The sequence below is a fragment of the Cnephaeus nilssonii genome (genome assembly GCF_951640355.1).
Source record: "Cnephaeus nilssonii genome assembly, chromosome: 7".
Classification (NCBI taxonomy): Eukaryota; Metazoa; Chordata; class Mammalia; order Chiroptera; family Vespertilionidae; genus Cnephaeus; species Cnephaeus nilssonii.
Genome location: NC_137078.1, coordinates 19,173,928 through 19,184,408, shown reverse-complemented (window position 1 = coordinate 19,184,408; position 10,481 = coordinate 19,173,928). Strand labels below are relative to the sequence as shown.

At 45.3% G+C, this 10,481-nt stretch overlaps 2 pseudogenes across 2 annotated transcripts; one reads left to right on the top strand and one right to left on the bottom strand.

Moving 5' to 3' along the window:
• Positions 1-5,830: 5,830 nt before the first annotated feature.
• Positions 5,831-8,617, bottom strand: LOC307103701 (small ribosomal subunit protein uS15-like; annotated as a pseudogene). Its single transcript has 2 exons — positions 8,280-8,617; positions 5,831-5,958 (listed from the first exon to the last, which is right to left on the bottom strand). The product of its transcript is annotated as a small ribosomal subunit protein uS15-like (transcript).
• Positions 8,618-9,277: 660 nt separating this feature from the next.
• On the top strand, positions 9,278-9,912 carry LOC307103618 (PRELI domain-containing protein 1, mitochondrial-like; annotated as a pseudogene). The gene has a single exon. The product of its transcript is annotated as a PRELI domain-containing protein 1, mitochondrial-like (transcript).
• The last annotated feature ends 569 nt before the right edge of the window (positions 9,913-10,481 follow it).

The window sequence follows — 10,481 nt, the reverse complement described above, 5'->3', positions numbered from 1 at the left end:
TTCTCCCAAGAATTTGGAAATCAAGTATTTCCCGGAGAGAGTTAGACTGAAACCAACTCAGAATAGATGGCAAGAGACGGGACGTGGCTGTGACTGCTGATGCCAACACAGCCAAGGAGCGAGGGGAGGATGGTGAGTCTGGGGGAAGGCGTCCTCGTGTCCATCGGAGAGCTGTCCGGGGAGCCGGTGCTCTGGCTGAGGACTGCAGTCGGCGTGAGGAGGCCGGGGGACATACTCAGACCTCAGATACTCCGATGCAATGACGCTTCCTGTTCTCATCGCAGGCTCATCACACCGCCTCTGCCTGCACTTCATTGCCCGTGTGCCATGCCTTCAAGCTATGTGCTCCGGCCGGAAGGCACTTACGGTCCCTTTTGTGTGTGTAAATGGTGTTCTGATGGTGTACCTGTCTTTGAGCTTTGATAAACACCTATTTCCTGACAGACAGAGTGGCTCTCGACTTCCTAACAAACTGGATTCTGAGCTTGCAGGGTTGAGGAGCAGCTTCTGGATGATAGGAGATGCTAAATCCCTGAGAAATGCCTTCTTGGCATGGTCATTGGCTTTCCTTCCCGCTCCCATTGGAGATTTCTATCGGAGGTGGTGGAAAACGCAGGAACCCCTGTGCAGCTTTATCATCCATGGAGAGAATCATTTCGTCACGTTGTAGCTTAAAAGAAAAGTCAGCCCTGGCTGGTGTGTTCAGTGGTTAGAGCGCCGGCCCATGTACAGAAGGGTCTCAGGTTCGATTCCTGGTCAAGGTCATGTGCCTGAGAATAAGCACACAGAGAGAAGGCAGACAGCTTAATTTTGCCTGCATCTTCCTGTCCCCAGAGCTGGCACTGCTCAGTGCCAAGAGGGAACTCCCAGCCAAAATGAGTTCTCACCCGCGGGAAAGGAAGAGTGGGGTGGCATCCAGCTTCCCCAGCCTATATTGGGGAACCATTTGAAGGCCCCACTCAATTTCATCCCATTCAGATGGGCAAACTGAGATGTGTAGAAATGGCGATACACAAGGGGAAAAAGCAGGGACTAGCGGTAGCAGCCACACAGTGGACACAACTGCAGTTCACAGTGACCTGCCGAGCAGACAAACCCAGCAACGTTCACCACTGAAGAAGAAAAACGGCGGATGGCACAGCAGCTTCTTCATCTCCTCCCCCGCCCCCAGTATTCACACTCAATGTCTCCAGCAGCCGGAGTCCCTCTCCTCTCCCTCCCTCACCTGCTGGAGCCAGAAACCCACTGGCAGCCATCCCAGGCCCCCCGTGGCTGTGTGAGTGCAAGATGCCACCTAAATACCCACAGCTGACCCCCTCAACCATGCACACACTTGGGGACAGCACCTCCAGCTGTGCACTTGCATGCTGCCTACCTGACACCTGTCGCCCGCCACATCTGCATGCACGTGCATCAGGAAAGATTGCACAGCTAGAGGAGAGCCTGCCTGACAACCAGGGCTTCTGAAGCTACTTGCAGGCCCCAGTCAGGCCCAGTCTTCTGCCTCTGATCAGCATCACGGTGCTCATATGCAGCTAGCCCCCTTCGCTTAGACCTGTGTGTGGTCAGCCCAACCTCTGTCACTGGATCCACTGCTGTGAGACTCGTGGCAAGACCAAACCTCCACAGTCAGTATCAGGGTCCTCACAGCTACCAGCGCACCTGCAGTTGGCCCCAGCCCTGGCTGCTTGCTCTGGTTCCCATCACTATGTATGTGTCTGAAACCAGCCCCTGGCCCTGCACAGCCACTTGCCACTGGCCTCTGAAGCTGAGTGTGTGCACACCACTGGCTCTGGCCACCATCTCTGCCTGCCCTGGTTGCTAGCTGGTGGCACCTGGAAGAATGGCTGAGGATCCCAACAGCCACTGAATCTACTGTGGATCCCCAATTTCCCGCCAGCTCTTGCCTAGGACCACACAGCTGCCTATGCTCTGGACTCCAGAGACCTGAGCTGAATAGACACCACGCGCCCCCCTGAACTCAGTGTCACCACACACCTCTGTACTTGGCTTTTTGTACCACTGGACCTGGATTTACAGCAAGTACACGCCAATGTGTCCCTACCTACAGGTGAAAGTCTCCCCTTGAAGTCAGTCCATAAAGTTTGGAAAGAGTCACTGCTTCTTTAAATACGCAGACACCTATGCCAGGCTACAAGGGTCATTAAGAATCAGGGAAACAAGACTCCATCAATTGGAGTAAATAGAGTAATAGAGTAAACCTCCAACTGCCCCCCTCCCCAAATGGAGATTCGGGTATTGTCCCACATCCAATTCAAAGTAATTGTTCTAGAGCTACTCAGAGAGCTGCAAGAGAACACAGATAAACAATTTAGTGATATCAGGAAAACAATGAGTTGAACAAAAGGTTTAACAACTTAACAGCAGCTCTGAGAACTGAGGCACAAGATGTGCATAAGGCTCTGCTTCTTAAATAGACTCCCAACTCTAAGTTATTGTCGTAGCCATGCGATTTCTATTTTGTTTTTGTCCATTACCACCTGCTTTTCTTCTCCCAGTTGTTAAATGAGTTGATAGGAAAGGAGGGAGGCTAGTGAACCATATAGCAACTTAACCTGAAAAGGATAGACAGGAGTAACAGAAGAAACAGGAAGTACCTAAAGTAGAGGTAGGGTGGGGGAGGGATTTCCTGTACTAGAGCCAAGAGGTGGAGGCCAGTGGACACAACACCATCTGAGTCCTCTGGTTCATCACTCATGAACAAGCCACCATTTAGCCATCCTGGATCCCATAAGCCTCTTGAACAGAGGGAGAAATACCTGAATACTTTGTATCAGAATAAAGACATGAAGGACAAGGTGGTTCTTTACAAAATCAGGAGGGGATGTCACCATGCATGTGTTATTTAATAATAAACTGTATGGATCTCGCTGGTTTGACTCAGTGGACAGAGCTTCGGCCTGTGGACTGAAGGGTCCCATGTTCGATTCCAGTCAGGGGCACATGCCCGGGTTGTGGGCTCGATCCCCAATAGGGAGCGTGCAGGAGGTAGCCAATCAATGATTCTCTCGTCCTTGATGTTTCTCTCTCTCTCCCTCTCCCTTCCTCTCTGAAATAAATAAAAAATATGTTTAACAAATAATAATAAACTGTATGATTTGAGAATTTAATTTATTCGTGGGCCTTTCTGTACTGACCTCTGGGATAGCTTGCCTTGGTAGAATACTTGGGGCTGCATTGCATCAAGGTAATTTCCCCCATAACAGAACTAGAAAAGGGTATATCTTGGAAAGTGATCCACAGATTCTTCTTTGGTGATGAAGCCGTTTTTAGAAAGCAATGGCTTTTTCCTGCTTAAGAAGACCTGACCATGACTAATCAACTCAGTTTAGTTGGGAGCTATGCTCAAGGTCAGAAATCATGAAGAGTAAATCTTGTCACCAAGATGCATTTACTGAGGAAATTATTTTTCACATTACTGAGGGGGACTTGTCAACAATTAAGACTATTCTCAAGAGATGCAATACAAGAAACAATACCCAGTGAGGTGGCTGTTCCATAGCCAACCAAGTTATTGCCGTTCAAGTGGAGGGCATCCAGGTTTGAACTCCCTTAAAAATTCAGTATTTCCAAGACTGGAGCAGGTTGTCTAAGTGCCTTTAGGCATTCATTTTTGTGGATAGTAGAGAGCTCAAGGGCAAAGCTAGTTGATTCCTTAAACACTTAACAGAAAACTGGGACCTAACTGTGCTCCTGTACTGAAGTTGAAAACATGGGTGCAGAAAGCCGTACCTGAAAGAACGCTGGGTTATAGAAAATGTGCATAAAAACCACACTGATTAAGTTTAGTTCACCAACTGCTGTAATAAAAAGCCTTCTTCCCAGTTTTGGAAGAAATAATAAGCTTACTCGACCAAGTTCTCTCAGTTATTAAAGCTGGGCATAGTCGAAAAGATAGTATGTTTGCCATAAAAATATGGGACACCCAATTAGATCTGGATTTCAGATAAACAAAGAATACTTAAAAAATTTTAATTGTAAGTTTTAAATTAAAAATATTTAGCATAAGTATATCCAGAGCAGAGTTTGTATGGGATATACTACACTAAAAAAACGGTGGCAGCCCCAGGAGGGGAAGGCAGAGGTAGTTCAAGTACTAGTAAGTCTAAAGCACACTCCTTAGAAGACAGCATGGCGAGGGTATCAGTCATGGCGCTGACAACTTGTGCCAGTGAGAACACATCCACAGATAGAAGTATTAATGGCAGTCCTACAAATCTTTGGGAAACAGAGAAGGGAGAGAGGGTCATCCAAGAACTCTCCCAAAGTCAACTGTTGAAACAGGAGCTCTTGGCACTCACAATCATCTTGAGCTCTCTTCTTTTAAGGCCACCACTTCTATTGGATAAGGGCTCCACCCTTATACCTCCTGTGACCTTTACTTCCTAAAGGCCTTGTGTCCACATAATCACGTGGGAAGCTAGGACTCTAACATATGAAGAGGGAGGGAGCACAATTCAGTCCACAATAGGGGGTATTAAGGGGCTGCGTGGAGGATTGTGAATAGGAGAATTTCAGCTGCACTCTTTGAAGATCTGGGGGCACTTGGATTAAGCTAGGAAATCTCTAATCAACCTGGGTCCCGAGAATGGGTCACATCAGGTTGTATTTGTTCGTTGTATTTCTCTCTTGAAGGTTTTATGAATTTTTCTTTGTTTCTAAGGTTCTGAAACATCTGTGTGTTTTCCCCCCATTTTTATTGTAGCAACCCATGCCATTTAGCTCTGGAAATGTTTTCTGTTATTTCTTTGACAATTTCCTTTTTCTGTTTTCTTTATTTTCTCTTTATGGAATACTTATTATTTCTTGCATTCAGGGTTTCTTTTCAATTTTCCATTTAATTGGGATTTTTGGTTGTTATTCTTGTTTTGCTCTTCTAATTTCTGAGTTATTTTCTCAATTTACCTTGCACACTGCCTACTGAATTTTTATTCTTGTTTTCTTAGTTTTAACTTTCAAGAGCTTCCTCCCCTCCCTCAGATTATTCTCCTTCAGAGCCTTTCATTCTTGTTTCACGGCCACATTATTTTTTTCACAATTCTCTAAGAATATTCATTATTCTGCTCCCTGTTTTTTTTCTCTTTCCTCTCCCTTCTTCGTGTTGGCTTATTTGCTTTTATATCAGTCTTTACATTAGAGGTTTTCCTCAAATGTGTAGGGATTCTTGGTTATCCACTCATTAAAAAAAGTATATATATATATATATATATATATATATACATATATATATATATACACATATATATATACATATATATGTATATATATATATGTATATATATATATATACTTTTTTTAATGAGTGGATAACCATATATATGTATATGTTTTTATTTATTTTAGTGAGAAAAGAAAGGAGAGGGAGAGAGAAACATTGATGTGAGAGAGAAACATTGATCCGTTGCCTCCTGCGTGCCCCTACTGATGAACTGGAGATGGAGCCTACAACCTGGGCATGTGCCCTGACTGGGAATGGAAATCAAACTGGTGACCTTTTGGTACATGGATCCAGGCTCAACCAACTGAGCCACACCTGCCAGGGCAGTTACCCACTCATTTTTAAAAGTGAGGCACTAAAAGTAACAACACATATACACACACAGACACACATAAACACACATACACAGCAAAAAGATGACAGATTAAAGACAAGGAAAACAGAATGGACTTAGGTCAACACTCCTAATGTTCTCCTTCTTCTTCTTCTTCTTCTTCTTCTTCTTCTTCTTCTTCTTCTTCTTCTTCTTCTTCTTCTTCTTCTTCTTTTTTTCGTTAAACAATGATTTTATTACTTGAGTAAATAGACATTTTATGCAACCAGGGCAGAGGCTGTGGATGACTCCTATTTCTAATTGGGGGGAGGACTCGTTTGGTTTTATAATACCAAGCCAACCGGTAAATACAGCTCTTGCTCAGAATCAGACATAATTTAGCATTCTTTTTTGTAAAATAAATCTTTATTCTTCAGATTATTACAATTGTTCCTCTTCCCCCCCCCCATAGCTCCCCTCCACCCAGTTCCCACCTCAACCTCTGACTTACCCGCCCCCGCCCCCCCCCCCCGCACTGTCCTCATCCATAGGTGTATGATTTTTGTCCAGTCTCTTCCCACACCCCCCACACCCCTTTCCCCCTGAGAATTGTCAGTCCACTCCCTTTCTATGCCCCTGATTCTATTATATTCACCAGTTTATTCTGCTCATCAGATTTTTTATTCACTTGATTTTTAGATTCACTTGTTGATAGATATGTCTTTGTTTTTCATAATTTTTATCTTTACCTTTTTCTTCTTCTTCCTCTTCTTAAAGAATATCTTTCAGCATTTCGTATAATACTGCTTTGGTGGTGATGAACTCCTTTAGCTTTTTCTTATCTGTGAAGCTCTTTATCTGAACTTCAATTCTGAATGATAGCTTTGCTGGGTAAAGTAATCTTGGTTGTAGGTTCTTGCTATTCATCACTTTAAATATTTCTTGCCACTCTCATCTGGCCTGCATAGTTTCTGTTGAGAAATCAGCTGACAATAATATGGGTAGGTAACTAAATGTTTTTCCCTTGCTGCATTTAATATTCTCTCTTTATCTTTTGCTCTTGGCATTTTAATTATGGTGTGTCTTGGTGTGGTCTTCTTTGGATTCCTTTTGTTTGGGGTTCTGTGTGCTTCCTGGACTTGTAAGTCTATTTCTTTCACCAGGTGGGGGAAGTTTTCTGTCATTGTTTCTTCAAATAGGTTTTCAGTATCTTGCTCTCTCTCTTCTTCTGGCACCCACATAATTCTGATATTGGTATGCTTGAAATTGTCCCAGAGGCTCCTTACACTATCTTCATATTTTGGATTCTTTTTTCTTTTTTCTTTTCTGGATGAGTGTTTTTTGCTTCTTTATATTTCAAATCTTTGACTTGATTCTTACGATCCTCTAGTCTGATGTTGGATCTCTGTATATTATTTTTTATTTCAGTCAGTGTATGCTTAATTTCTAGTTGGTCCTTTTTCATATCCTCGAGGGTCTCACTAAATTTATCGGTGGTTTCTAGGAAATTCTTGAAAAACCTTATAACCGTGGTTTTGAACTCTATTTCCAGTCATTTGCTTTCCTCCATTCCTTTCATTTGTGACCTGTTTCTTTGTCTCTGCATTTTGGCTGCTTCCCTTTGATAGAGTGGCTTTGTGTGCTAGGTGTCCTATAAGGCCCAGTGGCTCAGCCTCCCCAGTTACCTGAGGTGGACACTCTTGGTGCACCCCTTTGTGGGCTGTGCGCACAGTCTTGTTGTAGTTAAGCCTTGATTGTTGTTGGTATCACTGGGAGGAATTGACCTCTAGGCCAATTGGCTGTGAGGATCAGCTGTGCCTACGATGGGAGAACTTCTGTGCTGGAGACACCTTTATGAGACAAGACTTGCTTCAGTGGGGCTTTGGTGCTCACTGAGTCTGCCCCCTGAGTGGGTCCCTTATGGATCTGAGGAGTTGTAATCTGGATGGTCCCACTCTGGGTACACTGGCTTTTGGATCTCCAAGGAGGTGCTAATTTAGCCTCTGCCTGAGGCCACCCAGCAGGAGCTATGGAGAAATCTGCAGATTCCTCTTCTTTGTTTGGGTTTTGGAGGTGCCCAGATGAGGCCCAGCTGTGAAGCAATGCAAGCTGCTGTGGGGCCTTGGGCCTTCTTTTGGATGTTCTGGGTCTCTGACTCAGCTGCAGTTTGTTAGGTAATTTTAGATTTCAAAAGACCAGACCATTCATATGCAAAAGTCTCTGTGCTCAGCTTGGATGGGGTGGGGTCTCAGGGTGGAGCAAACAGCAATGGCTGATCCTCAGCCCTGCCCTAAGAGTCCCCTGGGCCTCAGTGTCCCGTGGTAATCACTGCAAGCACTCTGAGAGAAAGCTGCCCTCGAGTTTTGCTCGCTGCCAGACAGTCCAGTTTCTCCCCGTATGAGTCTGGGTCCCCAGAGTCTTGCTCGGAACTGGAGTTCAGAGCAGTCGGGAGCTTTTGTCTCCCTCCCAATTGAGAAAGCCAGCTACATACTCAGTTGCCAGCCCTCTCCGCGTGCGCGCCTCCATACCTCTGCTTTCCGCAGCTCCTCTGAATCTCAGTGTGCTTTTCTCTTTCCTTCTAATTGTAGAATTTCCACTCAGCCAGCCTTCCTGTGGTTCTGGATGATGTCCGTTTTATCTTTTAGTTGTAGTTTTGAAATTGTTGTGCGAGGCAGCAGTTCAGGTGTTTACCTATGCCGCCATCTTGGTTTCTCCGAGTTTAGCATTCTTATCCTTTCTGTTTCTCTTAAGATGCTTTGGAACAGCAACAGCTTTCTTAATTAAATGGTAGATAGCCTCAGGAAGATCAGTTGTAAGTCCTTTGGACTTAAGAATTCTTAAGATTTTATTGCCTGTCACAAAACCTACTTGTGTAACACCTTGTGAGTCACTCAGTATCACACCAATTTGTGAGGGAGTCAGGCCCTTCTTGGCCAGTTTGTAGATCTGCTCCTTCAGGTCATCTGACACCAATTTCAGCCAGGTGGGGACTCTGCAGAGGTAGAGCAGAGCTGACTGGGACAGGCCCTTCCCAGGAGCATGTATGCAACCCATGATGGCCGTGGACAGGCAGTGAAAAAGGCCTAGTGCTAATTCCTCTAAGAACAAGTCACTGAAAAAAACATTGATTTAATAATTCTCATATCCTTCTAACAAGAATTTTACATTCTTTAGTAAATTATAAATGTGCTTTCTTTTTAAAATTTACTTTATTGTTGAAAGTATTACAAATGTCCCCTTTGTTGTTTTCCCCATTGACCCCTTCCACCCACAACCTCCCCTCCCAGGCCTTCACCACTCTTTTGTCTTTCCATGTAGATAATTTTCCTTTTGTCAACCCAAGACCCCCATTTCCTGGGATTAGAGTAGCATTAGTTATTTATTAGAAAAAATATAAGGTATCTTCTTAGCTTCTGACATGCAAAATGGGGTTTTGCAGTAAAATAATAGACTTGAAAGGCAGATTTTATGTGAGAGAGATTTTTCCCAATCCCTTTAGTTCTTATTTTAGTAAAACAGACTCTCAACGTGTAGAGAAAATAGCTATGGCCCCACAACTCCTCATGGCGGCGACTGTTGGTTGGGTGCAGCGGGGCGGTGACTGAGCTGGTGCCTGGCAGGTGTGCGCTGAGCCCCGGCCTGGCCTCTAGGTGCTCCCCCCCCCCCCCCCGGCGGGCTCTGCACCCCTGATGCTGCTTGGGTGCTGACCCCGCCCGGCAGGGACAATGGTGAAGTGTTTCCTGGGCCACAGCGTGCTTCCGAGTTCCTGGGACCAAATGTTCGCTGCCTGCTGGCAGCAATACCTGAATCCCTATAGCAAACGTGTCTTGACAGAAGATAGTGCACCGGGAGGTGACCCCTGACCAGAAGCTCCTGTCCCATAGACTCCTGAGCAAGACCAACAGGATGCCCCGCTGGGCTGAGCTACTATTTCCTGCCAATGTTGCTCACTCGGTGTACATCCTGGAGGGTTCTATTGTGAACCCACAGAACCAGACCATGCCCCCTTCACCTGGAACATCAATCATGCCCGGCTGATGGTAGTGGAGGAACCATGTATTTACTGTGTACACTCTGATAACAGCGGCTGCACTGAAATCCACCGGGAAGCTTGGGCCACCTCTAGCTTATTTGATCTCTCCAGAGCTGTCCAGGAATTTGGTCTCGCCCAGTTAAAAAGCAATGTGACCAAGTCAGTGAAGGGTTTTGAATACATCTTGGCCAAGCTGCAAGGTGAGGCCCCTTCCAAAACCCTTGTTGAGCCAAGGAAGCCAAGGGGACAGCACTGGCAGCTACAGAGAAGGCCAAGGACCTTGCCAGCAAGGCAGCCACCAAGAAGCAGCAGCAGCAGTTTGTGTAACCAACTCTGAACCTGGCGCGGCAGCACACCACACCACCCCCTGCACTCCCTCTGCCCTCCCCCCTGTATTTTATGATTAAAAGTCAACTTCCAGGCTGAAAAAATAAAATAAAATAGCTATGACATTGGAGTTAGGAAAGAGGAAGACTCATGCAGGCAGCAGCCTGTCCTTCTGGCTACAGAATAATGGGAAATAGAAGTGAGAAGAGGTGGGAAAATCAGATGGGCAGGTATCCCAGACTTCCTTCCTCTGGCCTTGGGCCTGGAGGGTGAGAGGTACATTAGATATTATGACTCATATAGTAAGTAGTGGTAGCCAAGGGCCCAATGTGCTCTTGCCCCTGATCCCATTTGGAACTCTAGGAAACGACAATGAGATGTCACCTCACCTGTCAGAATGGCTATCATCAATAAACCAACAAATGATTTGTTGGTAAGGATGTGGAGAAAAGGGAACTCTCGTGCACTGCTGGTGGGAATGCAGACTGGTGCAGCCACTATGGAAAACAATATGGAGTTTCCTCAAAAAATTAAAAATGTAACTCCCATTTGACCCAAAATCCTACTTC